General features: G+C 48.0%; 1 pseudogene; it reads right to left on the bottom strand.

Annotated features, from left to right (window-relative positions):
- Positions 1-2,258: 2,258 nt before the first annotated feature.
- LOC128778103 (U2 spliceosomal RNA) lies at positions 2,259-2,352 on the bottom strand (annotated as a pseudogene).
- Positions 2,353-12,009: the final 9,657 nt, after the last annotated feature.

Below are 12,009 nucleotides of genomic sequence, written 5' to 3' on the forward strand. Positions count from 1 at the left end.
GGGAGACAGAGACCGTGGGCAGGCACCATCCCTGCAGATGTAAGCTGGGGCAGGACTCAGGCCACCAGAGGTGCCAGCTAAGAGCAAAGGAGAACAGGGATTTGTCAGACAAGGAGCATACTGAGGCTGGGGCGGGATGGTCAGGGGAGTGTTTCCAGCAAAGGGGCGAGAGCAGGCAAAGGCCTGGGGCCATAAAGGAGCAACATGGTCCAGCTGCTGGGCAGAGAGTTTGCCGAAGGGCAGCCTGCAGACCGCTTTGTGTGGCCTATACTATGTTACATTTTCTTTTTAAATAAGCTGCCAACATTTAAACACTAAGAGGTTTTACATTCAAAACCAAACCGACAAACCTGGAATTTTGGGCTCTCCTAAATATTTGGCATCTGCATTCCTGCCTGACCGCAGTACCCTGGAGCCAGGCCCTTCCGTGTGTGCACAGGGCTCCAGAGCCTTCCCGGCCCCCGGTGCATCTGGGGCTAGAGCTGGAGAGCGAGAGGCAGTGAAGGGGGCTGCGGCCTTGCCTAGGCCATCAGCACCGGTCTGCAGGCAGCAGAAGACCATCCAGTTTGCCTTCCAGAAGGGTATCTCTGGTGACAGCCTGGAGAATGGATTTGATGGGGTCATAAAGGAGGCCTTCTGCAATAGTCACAGGACTGGTCATGGTAAGATTGTGATAGCTGAATAATGGCCCTTCAGCAATAACAGATTCTAGGGACACCTGGGTGACTCAGTCGGTTAAGCGTCCGACTTTGGCTCAGATCGTGACCTCACGGTTTGTGAGTTCAAGCCCCTCATTGGGCTCTGCTGTCAGCACAGAGCTTGCTTTGGATCCTCTGTCCCCCTCTTCCTCTGCCCCTCCCCTGCTTGCATGCTCTGTCTCAAAATAAATGAATAAACTTAAAAAAAGATATCAGATGTGACCTTATAATGGCAAAAAAAGGCTTTATGGCCATGCTTAAGTTAAGGATTTTGAGATGGGGAGATTATCCAGGATTATCCAGGTGGGCCCTAAATGCCATCACATGTATCCTTATGAAAGGAAGGCAGGGGGAGATTTGACACACACAGAAGAGGAGGAGGCAATGTGACCATGGAAGCAAAGACAGGAGCGATGTGGCCACAAGCCAAGGAACGCCAATGACCACAGACACTGAAAGAGGCATGGGCCAAATCGTTCCCTAGAGCCTCTCGAAGGAGTGTAGGCCCGCTGACACCTTGATTTCAGCCCAGGGACACAGCTTCGTAACTTCTGACCTCCAGGACCGTGGGAGAATGAATACCTTTCTGTTGCTTCAATCCGTCAAGCTCATGGTAATTTGTTAGAGCAGCCACAGGAAGCCGTACGGACACCGTCAGACAGACCTGTGGGTGGAATCCCCAGACCAGGGGCTGAGCGGATGTGTCTTTTGGTGGAATTGGCAGCACCTAGGACGTGTCCGGGTTGGGTCTTGCTGTGAGCCAGCCTGAGACTCAGCTGTGGGTGTAGGAGTGAGTCCAGGAAGCAGAGGGTGAGCACAGAGGGAGCAGAGCAGGGAAGGGAGAGACTCCCGTGCAGGTGCATGACTGGGCTGGAGACTGCGGTGGCCAGAGAAACCACATGGGGTACTCCTCAGAATTGTCCCTCAGAAGGACAGGAAGCTGAGGCATTAATCCACTTGCTCCCTTTTCCCACTGGTTGGTGGTTGCCTGTATCAGTCAGATTCTCCAGAGAAACAGAACCAATACGACAGCTATATATATATATATATATATATATATATATATATATATATGTTTATTATATGAGATATAATATAAATAATTTTTATTATAAAAATATTTATTATAAAGAGAGATATATATATATAAAGAGATTTATTGAGGTATATTATATGAAATATAATATAAATAATTTCTATTATAAAAATATTTATTATAAAGAGAGATATATATAAAGAGATTTATTGAGGTTTATTATATGAGATATAATATAAATAATTTTTATTATAAAAATATTTATTATAAAGAGAGATATATATAAAGAGATTTATTGAGGTATATTATATGAGATATAATATAAATAATTTCTATTATAAAAATATTTATTATAAAGAGATATATATAAAGAGATTTATTGAGGTTTATTATATGAGATATAATTTAAATAGTTTTTATTATAAAAATATTTATTATAAAGAGAGATATATATAAAGAGATTTATTGAGGTATATTATATGAGATATAATATAAATAATTTTTAGTATAAAAATATTTATTATAAAGAGAGATATATATAAAGAGATTTATTGAGGTATATTAAACTGATAAGAACAGATACTACACTTGATCTTAGCCAAAAGGCCGAGAAGCGATTATTGAGGTATATTATATGAGATATAATATAAATAATTTTTATTATAAAAATATTTATTATAAAGAGAGATATATATAAAGAGATTTATTGAGGTTTATTATATGAGATATAATATAAATAATTTTTATTATAAAAATATTTATTATAAAGAGAGAGATATATATAAAGAGATTTATTATAATGAATTGGCTCACATGAATATGGAGATTGGCTCTGTGACATTCCAAAATCTGTGACTAGCAAGCTAGAGACCCAGAAAAAAACAAATGTTTCAGCTCACTTCTGAAGGCAGGAAAAAACTGATGTCCCAGGTCAAATAGTCAGGCAGGGAGAATTCCTTCTTACTCATGAGAGGATCAGTCTTTTTGTTCTATTCAGACCTTCAACGGGTTGGATGAGGCCCACCTGAATGAGGGAGGGCAGTCTTCTTTGTCCCGTCTACCAACCGCACGTGTTAATCTCATCTGAAAGCACACTCACAGATACCTTCGGAAGTAGTATGACCAAACATCTGGGCACCCTGTGGCCCAGTCAGGATGACACATAGACCTAACCATCACAGTGACCCAGGGGCATTATCCCTCCACGTCCTGCTAATGGCCACCCGTGGGCGCTGAAAAGTCTGGTGGGTGCCGAGGCATTTGAGATGGGACCCAGGCTGTGTGCATGAGACTGTTCGTGGTTGCTGTGCTGAATCACATGTGCCCAGGGGAGGCAGCAAAGACACGGAAAGCACATGCCCCAGGCTCCTGAGTTTCTGGCTTGGGCACCTGCTGGGATGGGGAGCCTAGGAAGAGGAGCAGGGGCAGGGGACGGTGCTCAGTCCAGTCAGCACTGGGTGGGGTTTGCATATCCAGGCAGGTTGACCTGGGGGCATGGCTGAGGCTCTGGAAGCCACCAGAGCAGGTGACCCTTGTGGCCTCGGTAGAGGCAGCTGCAGTGGGGTGGAGGGGAGAGGGCAGCATCTAACTGGGGGAGGGGGCAGATGTGGCAAAGTGGAGGCAACTCCTTCGAGGAGGAGAATCATAAGACGGAGGCTGAGGGAGCCTTAGAGTAAAAGGAAGTTAGATAAATGGCTAAGGAAGATGTAGCTGGAATATTACACAGCCATGAAAAAGGAGGAGGAGGAGGAACGCGTGCCATTTGTGACAACACGGTTGGACCTGGAGGGTATTGTGCTGAGTGAAATGAGTCAGACAGAGAAAGACAAGTACCATATGATTTTCCTCACATGTGAAAGGTAAAAAACCGAAACAAATTAATAAAGAAACGAAAAGCAGAATCAGACCTATAAATATGGAGAACAAACTGATGGCTACGGGAGGGAAGAGGAGTAGGGAGGGGTAAAAAGGGTCAAAGTGGGGTGGGAGACATAGGCTTCCAGTTGTGGAATGAATAAGTCACAGGGATAAAAGTCACAGCATGGGACATACAGTCAATGACATTGTGATGGGGATGTATGGTGACGGAAGGTAGCTGTACTTGTGGTGAGCACAGCATAATGAATAGAGATGTGGAATCACTATGTTGTACACCTGAAACTAATGTAATGTGTATCGACTATACTCAATAAAAAAATATTTTCAAAAGGGACTTCTTAAAAACAAGATTATTCCATCAGTCAGTCAACAAACATTACCGAGTGCCTCATGTGTGATAGTCCCTGAGGGCATAGCAGTTATCAACACAGACTCGGAGAGTTTAACCTTGGAGAGTAAACATGTAATTAAAAATAAATAAATTTTGGGGTGCCTGGGTGGCTCAGATGGTTGAGCGTCCAACTTCGGCTCAGGTCGTGATCTCACAGTTTGTGAGTTGGAGCCCCGCGTCGGGCTCTGTGCAGACAGCTCGGAGCCTGGAGCCTGCAGAATCCGAAGATTCTGTGTCTCCCTCTCTCTCTGCCCCTCTCCTGCTCACACTCAGTCTCTCTCTCTCAAAAATAAATAAACATTAAAAAATATTTTAAAAAAGAAAAATAAATAATTTTAGATACGGATAAGATGCATGAAAAAATACATCAGGAAATGTGACAGAGAGTGACAGGGCTACTTTAGCTGGACTGGTCAGGGAAAGTCTCTCTAAGGAGGTGACAGCAGCACTGACTGTGAGTGATGAGAAAGACCCAGTTGGGCAGAGAACTGGAGGAGGGTGTGCCAGTGCAAAGGCCCTGGGGCAGGTGTTCAAGGGAGAGGGAAGACGCCATGTCCTGTAGAGCCAGTGGGGAGAATAAGACTGGGACACCGCTGGGGCACAGCCTGCAGGCCATGGGAAGCTCTTGGAGCTTTTGAAGCCGGGAATGACATGATCTGATTTACATTTTTTAAAGGTCACTCTGTCTCTCGTGGAAAGAATAGACCCAAGGAAGGCAAGAGGAAGGCAAGGAGGCCAGTGAGGAGGCCCTGTGGTTGTTCAAGCTGGGGATAGTGGGAGAGAGTTGAGCAAAGCCAGGGTTGCAGGGACAGGCCTGTCCGGATCTTCGGTTATAATCACTTTAGGATTAAAATGATACACAGCAGGACGAGATTGCCATTTGTAAGATTATTGTACCACAGTATGATGTAATATGTTGTATTAAACAGAGTAGGAACTTGATAATTGCCTAGCACCAGTTCACAGGTATTGTATTCTATCAGATGTGTGTTGTTAGCAGGTGTTATACCTGTTTAAGAGGACTGTATCAATTAATTAGCTGTTGTGATTGGGTCATGGAAAACACCTTTAACAGAGGTCGACTTTTCAAGGATTCGCTGGTGACTATAGTGGAGTTTTCAGAGTGGGGGCGCTTTCCCGGGCAGAAGTAAAAAGCCGGGGTTGATGGGGAAAGACCAGTTCCTGGGGCCACTAGTCCTGACTGTCCTGACCCTCACCAAGTGGCCCCAGAAGACTGATTTGAAAGGAGAGTATAAGCTGGTCTGCAGCTGGCCTGGAGGGCAAGGCTGTCCCCTCACCTTGTGCCCATGCGCAGGGGCGGGGGGGTGGAGGGGAGGAAGGTGGCAAGGCCAGGGTGCCAGAGACCAGCTCCCCAGAAGGATGGGAATATTGTGCAACACACTGGCGGCCCGAGGCAAGCTTTTGGAGTGTGCCATTTATTCTCTGGATTTGGGGGTTTGTGCCTTCATGCAAGCTCAGCATGAGATAACTCAGTGTGAAGAGGCCAGACCACTGCCCCTTGCCTGACTCTGGACCTCTTACAACAGGTTTCCTGCCGCCCGCCGCGAGCGATGGAGTCAGTCAAACTGAAGAAAAGTCTCCGCTCTACCTTCGTGAGCCTCAGTTTCTTCAGCTGCCAAATGGGAGTGACCGCTGACCACGTGGAGGTAAGGGTGGGGAGGGTGCACCATTTTGGATGAAGCTTGAAGATGTGTTGGACTAAATGAAGGCAGCCAGGCGTAGAAGGACAAATGTAGGATTCCACTTATATGAGGTCCCTAGAACAGAAAATCCACAGAGAGTAGACTAGAGCACAAGAGTTTCTGTTTGGGATGATGGAAAGTGTTCCGAGGTGGGTAGTGGTAATGTTTGCACAACAATGTGAATGTCCTTACTTCATGCCACTGCACCCTACACTTAGAAATGGCTAAAATGATACATTTTGTGTTACGTGTATTTTACTGCAACAATTAAACAGAATAGCACCTGCTGATGAAACTGAATGGGGCTCCTGGGGCTGCTGTGGGCTTGGGGAAGAGGAAGACTCCGCGTGGATAATTTTGAGAACAGATGTCAATGGAAGCAGAACCACACCCCCCCATAGTCCTAAATTATCTGTGAATGTTTTCTTCATAAGGTTTTATATCATTTTATACGTGGGTTTTGTGATAGCTGTTGCTTGGTGTCATTTCATGAACGTTTTCTCCTGTCTCCAGAAACTCTTTATACAAAGCACTGCAATTGCCCTTACTATTCTACCCAGTGCCATAATGCACTTGACCCATCCCAAACGCTGGATATTTAAGTTCTTCACAGTTTTTCACATTATAAACAACACTGTGGTCGACATCTTTGTGCATCAATCTGTCTACACCCTGATCATTTCCCTGGTGTAGATTTGTAGAAGTGAGTATACTGTTAGAGGTTGCCCCATGGCAGCAGGTGGATTCCCAGAAAAGGCTGTACCTTTGTCACCTCCGTCTGTGCCCAGCCCACTTCTGGTGTCCCAGCACTGCTATTTCCACGTGGGGAAATGGGAAATGGGTTATCTTGACTTTATATGCATCACTCCTGAGAGAGGTGCTGCCAGTCCCTACGGTGGCCGTCACTAAGCTCCGGGGACACCAAGCTCAGTAAGTAATGACCGTGAAGGTGGGATTGAGGGAGGGGGCAGATGTGAGAGACCATCCCCAAGCAGAACCACAGCCAGCCCTCCAGCCCTGCTTCCCATGAAGTTGACAGAGGGAATGTCTGCCGTCCAGCAAGTGTCATTTTTTAAAAAATATTTTATTTACGTTTGGGAGAGCACAAGTTGGGGGAGGGGTAGAGAGAGGGGAACAGAGGATCCCAAGCAGGCTCTGCGCTGACAGGCTGACAGCAGCGAGCCCGACATGGGGTTCGAACTCATGAACTGCGAGATCATGACCTGAGCCAAAGTGGGATGCTCAACCAACTGAGCCACCCAGCTGCCCCAGCAAGTGTCATCTTTGCCTAGTGCCTTGTGGTTCCTAAGGATGCAAAGGGGGACAGATTCTTCAGGGGTGTGGAAGAGGGGCAGACGCAGATTTGGAGAGTGGGGCATGACCACCCCTTCCCTCAGCTCTTTTGGAGGTGCTGGTGCGGCCCTGCCTGAGATGGGATGAGGTGCCACCTGGTCACTACTTCCAGCTGGCTCTGGGCCCCCCTCTGCCACTTCCCTCCATGTGGCCTCAGCCATGCGTCTGAACCTCAGTGTGCCTGTTTCCCCATCAGTGATATGGGGCTAATGCTTATTTCCGGGTGTTGTGGCAAGGGTTAAGCTTATGGATGTCGAAGCTCCAGGCCTAGCCTGCTGGGACTAAGCTGCACAGAAGGTGCTAGCCACTGGTCCTCTCTCTGTCACTCCCAGGACAAGCAGACCTTCCTTCTCCAGTAGGGCTGGGGAGGCCCTTTGTCCCCCGTCATCAGCAGAGTGGGCATAGGGATGGTGTTTGCAGTGCCCACTCGGGGAGGGCACTGAAGCTCATTTCCGAGATGGTCTGGAGAGCTCTGCTACCCTGTCCCTGAGCTGTGGCCCCTGCAGCCCACCCAGCTGTCAGCTCTGCAGAGTCCCCACTGCTTTTGAGGCCTTCACTTGCCTGGCGATCGTTTTTCGCAAGTAGACCCTCATCCTTAATATATTCGGCAGACATCTGATAATTGTGATAACCCTGACGGGTGGTGAGCAGGGCAAATTAGCTAAAAGATGATTGATTTTTTTTATGCGCAATTTTATCTTCGACCTTTCCTAGCAACGTGCGATACCAGAGTAATAATTTCTTCTCCCAGGTATTTGCCAGTATCGAGATTGCACATCTATTTACGGTTGCCTGGAAGCCCCATAATTACAATACAGTCCAAGTGCCCATTTTCTTTCCTTGACTACAAATAGGGATCAATCGAATTTTAAATGACTGCTCCGGGGCTCGCTCCCGATCGTGACCTTTGTAAATGATTAGAGCTCACCACTGTTGCTGTCTGCCCGGAAAGAGCGAGTGGGCAGAGCTTTCTAACTGGCATTTAACCTGGACGTGGGCCAAAGATATTCCAGGTGAAAACTGGCCAGGAGCTGCCTGTAGAGAAAGGTCGTGTAGACTTTCTGCCCTGGGGACACTTCCTGTGTGTCCCCTCACACCCGCTCTCCTTTGTCTAAGTCCTGGCTTCTGTGGATGTCTGTTTGCTTCAGAGCCTGTTGACACAGCTTCCCCCAGCACATCCTCCTGGGCTGAATTCAGCATATCCCTGGAAGTTTTAGACCTGTAGATAAAAATTGTTATTTGTCAGAAAGAAGTTTCTTTTTTCCTCCTTTCCTTTCCTTTCCTTTCCTTTCCTTTCCTTTCCTTTCCTTTCCTTTCCTTTCCTTTCCTTTCCTTCCTTCTTTTTTTTTTGTCACTGCATTTGGTCTCAAACACTAAGCTTTTGATCGTGAAGCCTGAGAAAGCCACAGAGTAAAGCGTTCTTCCTGAGGAGGCCGGAGCAAGCCTTGCCTGGAGCTTCCATTTAATGCCCAAGTCATCCCCAGAGTCGGAGTCACTGAATCAGAAGTCAGCTGTGGTGTGTTTAAGCCACGCTGAGGCCCCTGGAGCTGCTTGGGGACAGATGGCTGAAGGCCAGCCATAAAGCCCCCCAGGACCTCAGGCCTCCCGCATTTCAGGGGTGAGCAGTCCATCCAGAAGGCTGTTCCACCCACCCTCTTGATGGCAATGAAAGGCTGCTGGAGATGGTGAGAAGGTGTCATCCTCTTTGCTTCTTGAACCGTTGCTATTAGGAGTGACCTTTGTCTGTGGTCAGGGTGCTGACTGTGTCACTGAGGTTACTCTTGTCGGCCTTTCCGGGATCTTATTCTAGGCAGTAGAGACATGTTTCCTTCCGGGCAGTGGTCTTCAGGCTGTCGGCCACTAACACTGTCTTGGGTTTCTTTGAGAATCCCTTAGCCCAGGCTTGGAGCCCACTGGTTCTCTCTTACACCCTCCTTCCCCTCTCTGGCCGGGCCAGTCTCACTGGGGCTGACCCTCCTGGGCACCAGTGCATCAGCTGCCACCATATGATGACCCAGAACCCCCCATCACCACCCCTGCTCTTCCCTTGTCCATGTCCATCCAGCCCCACCTCTGTGCCGGCTCCCCTGAGCCCTCCAGACAGTAGGGATGGTACCTGCTCAGGGCTCAGCACCTAGCCTGTCCCCGCACTGCTGAGCCCCTGAGTGTATCTTTATAGACACCGTGGCTCCTCCTCGTCCACTCCCCTACCGACCTACAAGAGTTCTCCTTGGCTATTAGACACCTGGCGTCTCAGGACTAGAAGAGGAAACCTGGTGAGGGGATAAGCCAATCTGTGCTGGCAAATCAGGCTTGTTCCCATGGCTGGCCTGCTGGTGTCTCTCTGTGGATCAACCACTAACAGAATTCTTAACGAAAGCACCAATGTTCCCAGAAGCGAAAGCTGTCATTAAGATTTTACGATTTAAATCACATGAAGAGTGTGAAGCAAACCACTGTTTTGGCCTGCCGTGGAAGTCTCTGGAAGGTGCTGCTGAGGCGGTGCCCCCCCCACCATGGGTCACGAGTACACGTGGGTTGAGAGTCTTACAGTAACTTGGAAAGGGAATTTGGAGGATGACTCTGTTTGCCACAGATGCAGAAACAGGAGCTGGTTCCACTGCAGCAAAGGAGAACGACCGAACAGCATCGTCCGCCCTTGAAAAGCCATGAGCTGAAGTCACCTGAGCCCTTTCTCCAGGTGGAGGTGTGTGCGCACATGTGAACACACGATTTCTTCCAGGCCCCGTGCCTAAGCATCGTGTTTGTCCTCTGAAATGCGGTGAAAACCAAGCACGTGCTTCCTTTGTCCTCTCCCTTTATTTCTAGAACAAGAGACCGTAATCTCAGAGGTTAGACCTTTCTGGTTGTCATAGTTGGTTTTAAAGGACAAATTCTAGCAGGCCCCGGGAACGTGAGCAAGATCTCTCTGTTATGGTACATCCAAGGATTACAGTTTGAAGCAATTGATTTAATTCCCAAACATCATGTCGAGCGGGAAGCATCCCATGCATTGCGTGTGCTGTCTGGGTGGGCTCTAAAATGAGTCCCTGGGCCCAGCAGTGGAATGGAACCTGGAGCCAGAATCCAGGGAACCGGTGTTCCCGAGCCCCTGACATCATCCGGCACGAGTCCCGTGCACAGTGTGAGCCGGTAAATCTTGACTGGGAGGACGTCTCTTCTGCACCTTTGTTTGCAGTTACCTTTTTGTTCACTCCCCGAAGAGCAGCGACTTTGCCGGTTTGAGTGTGGTTTACTTTCCCACTCTTAACATGTGTACATGTAAGTGTTTTCGAAGATGCTTACATTAGTGTCATGTTTTGCGAATGGTATGTAACAGTAGCATTTAGGTGAGAAGCTTTAGTGCAAAATCTCTTGCTCCCGTGAATGAAGGAAGTGCACGGTAGTCACAGCGAGGTATGGTAATTGATCCCACCACAGGCAGATTGTATCTCTTGCATTTCTCCTTTGTCTTGGCGCATACAGTATTCTGATGAGAACAACGGCCTGCATTTTGAAAGCGAGGACTTTGCACTTTTTAAACTCGCTGTTTAGCCTCCGTGGTAATGTCATTTTTGCAGAGTTCTGCTTATCCTACAGACACCCAGAAAACCCAAAGGGAGAGACGGGAGTCTGCTCGTGGGCAGAAAGTGTTATCCCCGCTTCTGGCATCTTCTGGGACAGGCAGGAACCTGTGTCTGTAAATGATGAATGCTTGATTGGGAATTGGTTCCTTTTCTAAATTCTTTTTGGACTCCTTATGTTAAGAAAGGGAAAAGCAGCACCTACGTGCCCCCAAGATTCTGGAACAATCGATTGTTGTAGCCAAGTCAATATAATACAGTCTCATGTCCAGACCACCCGGCTGGGGCAAAACCAGCAAAGCAGACGACTTTGGTAAATGAGAACTTAGCCACATTTCCCACTGTGTGTTCCATGAAATGCAGGAGTGGGTGAAGGGGAGTTCCAGGATAAAAGGGTTTCATCATCTGGGAAGTTTGGGAAGCACTGGGCCGGACCACGTAAAACCGCCTTCTTTTCCTTGCATTGTGCATCTCCGAGAGAGGGAGGTGCCCTGCCCTGTCCTTGTTCACACCTCCATCCCCTCTTACCTGACAAATGCACCAGGCTCCAGCAGGCACCCAGTTGTTCTTTTGTCCCCCCAGGGCCCATTCCTCATACACAGCCTGAGGGGCTCTGTAGAAGAAGATTTGGCAGGTCATGCCCCCACTTAAAACCCTCCAATGGCTTCCTATTGCATTCGGAGTAGAGCGCAGCCTGCCTGCCCTTGCCCGGCCCCTCTCATTCCACTTTCCTCCTTCCCAAAGGCTTCAGCCACCCTGGCCTCTTCCAGTCCTTGAAACTCCTCAAGCCCTTTCCTGCCTCAGGGCCTTTGCACTTGCTATTTTTCCTGCCTGGAAACTTATTGCCTCTAACTTCACACCTGTCTTCTCCCTGTCATTTTGATCACAGCTTAAAACCACCTTGTGAGACGTGCTTTTTCCTAATCACCGACTCTGTCCTGGCCCCCAGCCCCTGTGCCTTTGTATACCATTGACATTTATTAATTTCTTGATAGCATTCATTGTCCTCTGAACTTATCTTGTTCGTTTATTGCTTTATTACTTCTCCCTGCCTGGACGTGAATCTCTGGAGGATAGATCGATGGCCAAGTCTGTCTCATTCACACTGGCCCCATCTGTTTAGAACCATGCCCGTGACTTGGAAGATGCTATAAATACTTGACTAACTGGATAGTGGGCACATGTTTATTAGAACCATGAGGTGTGGGCCACAGGCACTTATTGATGTGTGCTCTGCACTTAAACCGTGGGCCGCCCTGGCCCACGTGAAAACCACACCATTTGAATGTGTTCAGTGTTTAGAAGGTGGATTAGAATCAAAGGGTTCGGGGCACCTGGGTGGCTCAGTCGGTTGAGAGTCTGACTC

Source organism: Panthera pardus, unplaced genomic scaffold (assembly GCF_024362965.1).
Source record: "Panthera pardus isolate Hobbes unplaced genomic scaffold, ASM2436296v1 HiC_scaffold_18, whole genome shotgun sequence".
NCBI classification, from domain to species: domain Eukaryota; kingdom Metazoa; phylum Chordata; class Mammalia; order Carnivora; family Felidae; genus Panthera; species Panthera pardus.